Source organism: Aphelocoma coerulescens, chromosome 1A (genome assembly GCF_041296385.1).
Source record: "Aphelocoma coerulescens isolate FSJ_1873_10779 chromosome 1A, UR_Acoe_1.0, whole genome shotgun sequence".
Classification (NCBI taxonomy): domain Eukaryota; kingdom Metazoa; phylum Chordata; class Aves; order Passeriformes; family Corvidae; genus Aphelocoma; species Aphelocoma coerulescens.
Window position 1 is genome coordinate 19,718,203 of NC_091014.1, and position 11,079 is coordinate 19,729,281.

An 11,079-nucleotide genomic window follows, 5' to 3' on the forward strand; every position below is an offset into this window, starting at 1 on the left:
TGTCTGGCTCATCCATTTGAGTCAACTCCCTTTTATTTCTTTCAGTGGCTTATGCTTCACTGGTGCATCTAATCAGTGCCTTGCCTTGAGGTCTCTGCAGAGTTCATCCCTTTCCTATGTGACCATTCTTTTCTTCTGCTCGATCATTCCTATCCCTGTTGCTGCACCAGTGACTCCACATCCAGTTTTCTCTTCATTAATTTTTTTGTCTTGTTTGCACTGTCTCCCAAGCAAATTGCTTCACCTGGGACTCCTCTCCTGATGTGGCCTTCAGGTTCCATCATCTGCAGATTGCTTCTCAAGATGAAATTTTGTCAATGTGGCTACAAATTCAACCAAAATTCAACCAATTAAAAATTTCTTTATAGAACTGCAAACAAGGGTATATCTCTATTTTATAACATGGAACAAAAGGAAATCTGAAATATATCCCGTATATTTTTGCCTTTCTTCCCCTTCTTGCTACATTCCCCCCTCTGTAATGATAAGTATTTTCAAAATGTATTTATAAAGCCTATCACAACTTGTGTGTTACTGAAATATTGAAGATTAGGAGAATGTTAAAGGTGAAAACTATAAACATTTATGTTGATTATGGCACAATATTTGCTACAGCACTATATGCAAAAACCAGATGTTTTTGAAGAGTGTTGTCTTTTTATCTTGAGTGTTTCTATGAATCCTGTTACCATTGCATCTCCCAGTTATAATTCATCAATTAAAGAATATTTGTCCTCCTAATTTCAATCCAGAGCAAATGTGTGCTATTCTTTCCATTTAACAGAGAGAGAACTAGAGAACAGAGAAACCAAGATATGACAAAGAACACTGACATCGAAAGCAGAGCATAATTAAGAAGTCTTGATTATTAAAACCTCAAATGAACATTTGATAAACTTTACTCACAATAAACATCATTGTAACTATCTGCACACTGCAACTCCAAGTGAAAAAAAAAATCAAAATAAGGATTATTTCTAGATTTATGTCTTGGAATTTAATGCACAATATCTGATGAAACATTAGAGTTACCCAAGAGCCACCATGCAACAGTGGACACAGAATATTCAAATTTCATATCCTTGTAAGTGGGAAAAAAATACAGTAACAGTAATCAACAAAAAATACCAAAAAATTCTCATCATACTTGTGTAATATGTACCACTAAAGAATAACATTGTGTTAAACTTAGAAAAGTAGTTAAAAGGAATACTCTAGCTAAAAGACTAAAATACTAATAGTTTTACACCACCTTAGAAGCTTGGAGAATATGCACTACTCATCAAAAACACTTCTAAAAGGACAATGTTCTTGATTTTTTCTTTCCTAAACTAGTGATTGAACAGTAGAAGACAGGGGATTATATGAAGAAAAGAAAAGAAAAAGCCTTCTGTCAGAAATGGAATAAAGCTTTTCCCAAAAAGAAAAAAAAAAAAAAAAAGAAAAAAAAAAGGAGAGAGAGGAAGCATTTCAAACATTTTAGAAGCAAAGGAGTCTGCTAAAGAAAGGGTTAAAGAAAGGGTTCATTAGTGAATAAGACTGTGGTAAAGAAAGACTAGCACAAACCTATACATTAATTTTTTTTTCTTTATGGTCATTACAGGAAAGGTGAAGGAAATGCCTAAGTGCCTATACTGCAGATTTTCTCTATAGGTAAAAATCTGAGGGCTGCATCATTGTGAACTGGGAAGGGTTCAAGAGACTGATACCTAGCAATTTGACACCAAAATAATAGAAAGTGACAAATGGGCAATCAGCCATCAAAAAGGGCTCTTCCTTGCTCTAGCAGGTCAGTAGGTCTGATGTGATTATCAGAAAAATTGGTAGAAATTATGATTACAATTAATTAGTAGACAAAAGGGTAAATAAAATATATTGAACAAAAATCAGAACAACTTTTGTAGAAGAAAGCCCTACTTTGCAAAATTATGACAATTCTCTGAAGAAACCAAGGATTATTTGGATAATGTTGATTCAAACGTACTAACTTGAATTTTCAAAAAGATATAAACAGCATTAATGAAATGGAATTGTCATAGGGTAGAGGGGTATACACTCTTCCAAATTACTATGTGAAAGATAGAAATCAAAGGGTAGGGAGAGCCATAATTTTTCACAGCAAGGAACTGTCAGCACTCCAGGGATTTGGATACAAAAACTGTGGAAAGGTGGTGAGCTGAAAGGTAATTTTATGTGTAATGATACAGAATTAATCAGGATAGTAAAAGCATAAGCTGGATGCGAGGAGTGACAGACCAGTCTCATGATACTGAGCAATGAAATGACAGATGAAATCAATGTCAATAAATGGAAAGTTATGCACTGAGGAAAAATAACCTTCACTGTTCATACACAGTGATGGACTCTCAATTAGCTACTGCTGCTCTTGAAGGCAACTTTAAAGTCCCTGAAAACATCAGTGAAATGTTTGGTTGCTGAGCCTTCAACAAGAAAAAAGTGACAATTAAAGTAGGAATTATTGAGAAAACAACGAGGAACTTAAAAATTCAGATGGATATGTAAATCCATTGTACACTCACACCTGAACAATAAATTGTGTTCTTGGCAATACATTTCTAAAAGGTAGCAATAGAATTAGAGAGCACAGAGAAGGATGAGAAGGATAAATTGTGCTACAGAACAGTGTCTATACAAGCAGAGATTGAATAGATAGGATTGGAAAAGATGATTAAGAGGAAATGATAAAACCTGTAAAAGTAAATAATTTTTTTTTAAGTTTAGAAAAATGAGTAAAAAAGAATTATTCAGTGTTTTTTATAACAGCAGAATTAGGAAGGAAACAAATGCATTTATTAGGTATCAGGCTTGAAAGAAATGAAAGGAAGCACATTTTCACACAACAGAGCTGAAAAAGACGTGGAAGAGAGTCATCTTCATTTATTAAATGGGTCAACAGCTTCTGGCTCAGGAAGTCCCAAGGGTGCTGAGCTTCAGAGGCTGGGATGCTGCATCAGAAAAAAAGATCATTTGATTTGATCTATTTCCTATCTGCTTTCCATAACAATCTATCAAGCTACATTTATACTAGGAAACTAAATATAGCCAGAGCAGAGACCCAAGTCCAAGGAATGTAGGTGTTCTGACAGAAATTTTGTTGTGTTACTTGTCTACAAGGCCAAAAGATATTTCCTGGCTTCATTTATTGACTGTTAGAGACCACCTCAGTGACCACAGTGAGAGTGGCAGGCAAGGAAAGTCTTTGGCCCCAGAAGGGGATTTTTTGCTTCTAAAACTATCCTCCCTTTCTTTGCCTTGTATAAATTTTTTAAACCTCTTGGAGCTAGTTAAATCCATTACCTCTCTTAAATCTATTACCTCTTTTCAACTGCATCATACATAAGTGTTTTGTTCAAAATATGAGATTGTTTTTCCTTCTGCAGGTTTTTGTTTTAGTTTCCAAAGATGTGCTAGTAAATTCTCTTTTCTGAGAATTTTTCTTGTCTTCTTACTTTTCTGGAGTCTGGTTAGACATCTCAACCATGTATGTATGGGAGATGCATTCTGATGTAACAGAAACATTTGCTCAGATATACAGGATAATCTGTTCAGTTCAAATCCAAACTACCACAATTTGAACTCATGTCAGGACAGAAACAAAACTAACTGCAGATCTCTCACATGGATTCTCTTCCATTTCCACCCAACCACTAGGGCAGCCCTAGAAATAGAGAGAAAGGAGTTCTCACACTATTATTGCAATAAAATAAAAGCTTCCAATGTTTGGAGGAATATTTAAAAGCTCTAACATTTCTTGTTTTACTTTCTTGCTAAAGATGAAAAGTGTTTTACTGAAGAAGCTTTTGATATTCTCGTGACATTAATGTCCAGTTGTTGGACTGACTCTCACAATTTCTCATGGGCCAAGTGTATGTCTACTATCACACTTCTAATCAACCCCTTTGTAAATTTTGCTGCTGAACAGTGTTCCATGGGCTGTCTTGCAAACCACTGTGGTTTCAGACTACAGCTTGATAACCCATAATATATTGGACAACTCAATTTAAATTTTCCTATTGATGCTTCTACTTCAAGGTTATACCAGGACCACTGAGTTTACCACCATTCAAGAGTCTCAATACTTAAAGTGATCACAGAACTGTGTTTATCATACACAAAGCTGGCAGATCACTTGGAGAGAGTCTCTAGGTAGCAGATCACTTCTTATAGCTTGTTTAGGTGCAAAGTCAATGTGGACTGAGGAGCTGTGTGCCTGTAGACATAAAGCTTTCTTGGACTCGTGTTCCCCTCTGGACAACATTTGCTGGAGGCTGCTGTCTCTCCAGCCCTCCTTATAACTCCCCAGGTGTCACCTACCTCTAGCTATTTCTCCAGTATTTTTTTTTTTCACAAGCCCACTTCTCTGATAGTAGTGTTGATTATGACATTATTATGAGGCAAAAAAAAGCAAAAAAAAAAAATTTAAATAGAGATTAGTTATATCTTTCACTGAAATCAGATCATTTCACTGATCCTTAATGGTTTTGGAAAAAAAACCAAAACCAGGACAAGAAGCTCCTTCATTAAAAAAAGGTAGAAAGGCTTTAACCTTTAACTATATGTTTATTTGAAGTGCATTTTTCTGGAAAACAAGAGCATTGTTAAAATGATGTTGATGCAAGTGATTTGTCAGGAACTGGTCATATGATGAAGATATACAAACAATTAGAAATGAAACAAGTATCAGAAGTGAGATTATAATCATGAGTATTTAGATAATTGTTTAACAATGTACAACCCAATCAATTCTGAGAGCAATCATTTGAGTACATACTGAACTGAAAAAGAACACTCCCCATAAGAAATTATGAAGAGGCTTTAATTATTACATAAATAAAAATGGTGCACAAAGTGCATGGGTATGCCATCAGCAGAGAGGAGACAAGCTGAGATAAGACAGGAATCAGAAGAATTTTGTCTAAGGACAAGAAGCATTATTCTCAGACCCTAATGTTATATATGCAATTAGGGCTACATTGTTAGAATATCATAAAGTGTTTCATTGTCTACATTGTGATATTGCTGTTACATAAATTATATCCATGGCTCCAGGGAATTCTAAGCATTTGACCTTGACATGTAACACAGGTATGATCCATTGATCTAATTAATACTTCTAATGAAGTAAATTCATTTGTAGCTAAATACCTCATACACATCCATACTCACAAAGGCCTGTCTTTCTGTCAGTAAAGCCAGTGTGATCCTCACATGCATGAGTGTGGCTTTGACACAGAAGTGGGCATTTTGCTGAGGCCTACTCCAGCCCCAAGGGTCTGGGGCTCAGTCCAAGCCACGTGCCTTCTCAGAGCAGTATGGGAGTGATATGTCCTGGAGGTGTACACTGATCAAAAAAAAAAACCCACCCAAAAGAAGTACTTTCTATCTTATTCTATTTTTAAAAAACTTTTTGCCATTCTTTTGAATTGAGGATTTACTGCAAATAGTCCATATTTGAGTTGTGTTGCTTGGCCAAGTCAGGCTTATAAAGCACATAGTACTACTTCTAATTCAACATTGTGTGAAGTGTTTTCAGAACAAAGAATCATTGTCATTTAACTGTTCGTTTTCCACAAATGTATGGAAAAATTATCATTTCCCGTAGGAAAGATAGCCTCACAAAGTAGCCTCAGTATTGCTCTGAACATGGCTGAAGAAAAATCTTTTTTAAAAAAAATCAAATATCTCTTCACCAAAAGTCTGCATGGTTGTGCAACTGTTCAGCACTCCTGAATAGATACAGTGAAGACTTCACAAGCACTTAACAGAGACTGGATGGTCATGGCCACCTGAGTTTTAAATCTGGTGGTCTAGGAGGATGACAGATGTGATAGTGTGGGCTGTTTACTGTGACACATTCCTAAGAATCTGTGTAAGTGCTCAGGTGGCTAATCTCAGCTATGCCCCTTGTGGCACCTATCACTTTCCTGCCTAGGTCACTTAAATTGTTTTAGTTGAAAAAACTATAGATCCCTCAGTGGCAGGGCACTATAAATGTTATATAAACACCATGGAAAACCTAAAAGTGCTTACATCTTGTCTTCTGCTTATCTGCTTTTCCTCTGCTTATAGAGGAAACTATATTCATGAAATGTTTCCTAAGAGAACCTTCAAGGGTCTACACCAACCTCTATCTGAAACCAGAAACAGTGTGAGAACAATGGAAGAGAGCCTAGTGGAAAGGGACAAGAATGATCAGGTCACTGACTAAAGGACTGTGGCATGGAAGGAAAAGCTGAAGCACCTGGTGATGCTTACTCTAGGAAAAAAATGGTGGGACGTAGTCATCTTCAAGGATATAAAAAGCCTGTTGTAGAAAATCAAAGGCTAAAGTCAAAAATAAATATTACAAGTCTGACACATTTAGGTCAAGAAATAATAGTCTTAAGCTGAAGCAACATTTAGTATATTAAGAACAGTTAAATGGTGTAGGAGGTTACTCAGAAAAGGTATGGGACGTCCATCACTGGGGACAGACTAGAAAGAATAGAATAACTAGATAGAGCTTGTCCTGCATATAGGGAGAGAGATAAGCTGGATGACCTCTTGAGATCCTTTCTGGTCTTAGTTTCCCTGATCTTATGACCATGGCAGTCTTCCCAGACTGATGCATTTGGGTGCAAGATCTTTCTAATATTACTATGATGCATTTCAAGGCTGAAATTTTCCCTGAATTAATGAACCACTTAATGGCAGCTTGGGGGTGCCCATACCAGAGTCCAATATGGCCTGAAGATCTGCTGTTTTGCTTCAAATAACTGCCTTAGACATCCAAAAGATACACTGTGAGAAGGCTGGGTACAGCTTTTATTGAGAACACCTTTGTGCTCAGGGGTCAGCTGGGGAAATGTCTTTGTTAACTACTGTCAAACACTGTCTGCAGGGAAGTCACACGAAGTGACACTTCTCTGTCCCAGGCATCGCACATTCTTTCCACAGTCCAGTGCATGTGACCACTTGGTTCCATCTGTGACAGCCAGCAGTACAGGAGGGGGCAAACAGCTGCTGTAGCTGTCCTCAGAGTCTCTTTTTAGCTCCTTCTCTTTGGGCTTGTGCTTTAGGGGCTGCACACCTATGTGCTGAGTGCTGGTGATACATGACACTCTGCTCACAGACCACAATCTGCTGTTCTCTATTGTAGAGGTTGGCTTTCCAACCTTGCCTCTTTTCCTTTGATAAGCTACTAGCATTGCTGTGCTATTTCTGATCTACAGGGAATTCCTAGGAAATACTGCAAATGCTGTGGTGATATTGCCCAGTGTCAGCTGAAGTGTGTGAGCAGGTTCAGTTGCCTTGCTGGGGAGAATAAACTGGGTCAGGTTAAATCCAGAAGGTGTGTCAGCCATCCTTGATTTGGTAAAACTACAGAAAGCAGTGGTGGATGAAACATGCTGCATGCACAGCTACTGTGCAAAAAAGGCTGTGGATTTGGGGCTGCCTGAGGTCCTTAAACCATATCTCTGGAGAGTAGAGAGGTCTGCAGGGCCTCCCCTTCCTCAAATTCCCACTACAAAATCATCCTTCGGTTTCATACCATACATCAGCTCTGGCTAGTAATAGTCACCTGTGAGACATAGTGATTGGTTTGTAAGTGTCCCACTAGCTTTCAAACTACATCCTTGTGAGCTCTTCAGCCACAGTTTCTGTGTCCCTGGGGTAGGTGGAGCAGCCTGCAGGGCAGTCGTCCTTGTCCAAGGAGAGTTTGATGACTTTTAAACCCAAAATATTGTATGATTATTTAAATCCCCAACTGTTATAAGAAAGAAGACAGTGAAGTTTTCTGCTGCAGCAAAGATCACAGGTTTTCTTGAGAGCTGGACACAGAGCTAGTGATGTCCAGCCTTGCTCTGCAGTGTGCCAACCATGACAAGAATTTAGGAGAAAGATACTTGATTTATTTTATTATGGTAACTTGTCTAACTTATCCAAAGAGGAATTGTGGGCAAGAGAGAAATTTAGCAGGGGGATTTCAAAGCATTACTTGATGGAGAACCTGTGCTGCCCTAGAGGACTATTCCTGCAAGGAGAAAGTAATGCTGGTGTTTATCTGATAAGATAAGGGACCTTGAATAATGAGGTACCTTGAATCCCTTAGGAAAAACAAGACCCATGTATGAGTCTCTTAAACCTTTCAACAGAGACCTAATATTGTACTAGTGAAACAACATTCAGATGTTATGAGGAATTTCACAAGGCAAAGCTTTTGTCTTCTGTCTGTAGTTCATTTAAAACTACTGAGTTGTGATTTATTCAGGGCTGGCTCCTTTTACTGTTAAAAAGACTAAAGTGACTAAAAGTGTCACATGAACTTCTTCCTACTGGAATTCAATAAACCTGAGTGCAGGATTTTAAGATCACATGTTCTCATTCTTGTTCTGAAGTTATTTTTGTTTTCACAGCTCCCTAATGATACTGTCAAATACCAATTCAGGTTTTCATGGCAGAGCACATGCTGCTACATTCTCTACTCAACAGTTTTCAAAGTTTCTTGCAGATCCTAATACACTTGCACATATGCAACAAACACAAGCCTGCAGGTGTCTGTGTAAAGGAGTGTGTTAAGAAATCAAACAAAAAATGGAAAATAGCATGAATTCTGAAAAGTGAAAATAGTTTAAGATGTTCTTAAAATATGATTATCCTCCAAAGGATAATTTACTGACACAAATTTTCAATCATTTTTGATTTCTAGTTTCAGTTACTAAACAAGTTTTCTCCAAATATGCCACTATGCTCCTTGTTGCTGCTTTTCTGTGATGCTCAGTTGGCCTACCTTAATGATGATGAGATAGATTGACAGTAATCTTTTGCTGGTACCAACCAGAGTGAGTCTGCAGAGCAGTGAGGTTTTGTAAAGAGTTGGAGGGATCTCTAGAGGGACTTTGTATATTTGATTCTGGCTTTTACTGAGAAATATGTTGGTCACAATGAAATGTTCTCCCTCTTCAAGGAACTTTTTTTTCTTCAAGGTTTTAATAAGACATTTATACTATGTTTTATTAACAAATTAATGGATAATATTTTGATTTCTAATGAAGGTATTATTTCTTTATCCTTAGTCTTTTAAAGTTCATCTGATGCATAAGATCACATCATGTTCACTTCCTTTTTATTTCCCTGTGTGAGCTATATTGCAAGACACACATTGTTTTGCCTATAGACAAACAAGCTGATTAACCCTGTATCTGTGCAGCTACAGTGCTGAAAAGTACAGATCATAAACACAGAGGCATTTTGTTTTTTCTTGTATTTAGACAATATAGAGGTCACTACAGACAACACCTGCACAGATTATCAACAAACTCCAAGTCCATGTGATAAGGTTTTGGGTTTGTCTTTGGTCAAACTTTGATTTAAGAGAAAACAAAAGCCCAAGCTAATTCCCCACCTGGTATAAACTGACGCAGCTCCACTGAATTTGGTTGACACCAGCTGAGAATGCAATCTTGTGTTTGCTGACTGGAAACTAGATCAAATATCTTATCCAGGCTAAGTAGGGTTAAACTGATTGCATCCATTCTGACCTGAACAGCTGAAGGTGTCTCTTTCAGCTGCAGAAGATTTTGTCTAAACTGAGTATGAAGCAATGAGCTTCCCAGAGGTCTCAGTTCACACCTGGGGGTGCTGTGGCATGGCTGCAACTTGTTCATCACTGGATCAGCAACTGGTCAAAACCTTGGGATGAATTAAATATAATTTAGGAAGTTCTATTTCTGTTGCTCAAAAGCCTTTTGGGCAAACCTCATGTAACTTTTTCATTTGATTACCCTGATGATAAGTTTAAATCTACGCTAACTGAAAACCAGTTTCTGTAGCATAAATATGGAGCCCACATTAAAAAGACCAAATCTTGCCTGATTTGAAGGTTGCCTGTCTACACTTATAGGATCTGAATATTGGAAGAAAGAAAAACTCCCTAAAACCTGCAATATTTGAGAGTTTCATATAGAAGTAAAAGATAAAAAAGGAGAATTATTGAGAAATAGGTTTAAAAATTAACACACACACACACACCAATTTCTATTTGTTTTCCTTATATATTAATTTTTATCAGTCAAGGGTTAATTTAATTTCTGTAAGTTACACGTACCAAGTATAACAGACTTGGAACTGAGCCTGAATACAGTAGAATACAAGGAGTCCCTGAATATCCTCTGTGACATTAACCTCCAATGCTGCTTGCTACTGTTATTAAATCCATCTGATTGGTGATTGGAAAGAGAATTTTTCCCAAACATCATCATTTTCTCACAGATAGCTAGAAATGAGTTATATATGAGAAACTTTTTCTGCTGCTTTATGGACACATGTCATTGGCCTTTCTATCTGGACACAATATTCTTCCACAGTGAATATTTCTTTCATTGGAGCAGGTGGATGGAGAGCTAAGAGGGAAGTTGACAGATAGCTTAAGGAAGTGACCATCCTAATTTCACAGAAGGAAGCCAGAGACTCTCATTAGGCTCTAGACTTTGTAGGAAAACATGCAGTGGATGTCCACACTGAAAAAGCTATAATATTTTTGAATATTTTTACTTGATTGTTGTTACTCATAGGTAATCAACCTACAATCTCTCCTGGACAATCTAGAAATAAAGGTCTTGCCACATATATTCCCAGTACCTGACAGATAATGAATCACTTTAAACACAAGTTCTCACTAGTATAGAACAATTTTCATCAGCGGAAGAGCAGGCATTAGATACTGTTTCTTGTTCTGTTATTTTGCTTAAAGGCTTCTTGTACATCCTTGATAAAGTGAAGATAGCTTTAAAAGATTTTCAATGGATATCCATGTGATTTTTGTACAAAGTCAAAAACAGGTTTGTCATTTGTCCATTGGAATATAGGAATGACTTGGGAAATTGATTGTTTATTAGCTATGCATTTATTGCTGCTCCTTACTATTTAAAAAAAAGTCAAGATTGTAAGGAAGAGGCAAAACCTTACATTTTAAAATGTATGTTAGATCAGATTAAGAGCTTCTTTTTATTTGGCATAGTAAAAAGGAAAAACCCAAAATGTAAACTTTTATGCTGGAATTATAAGAAAAGAAACTTC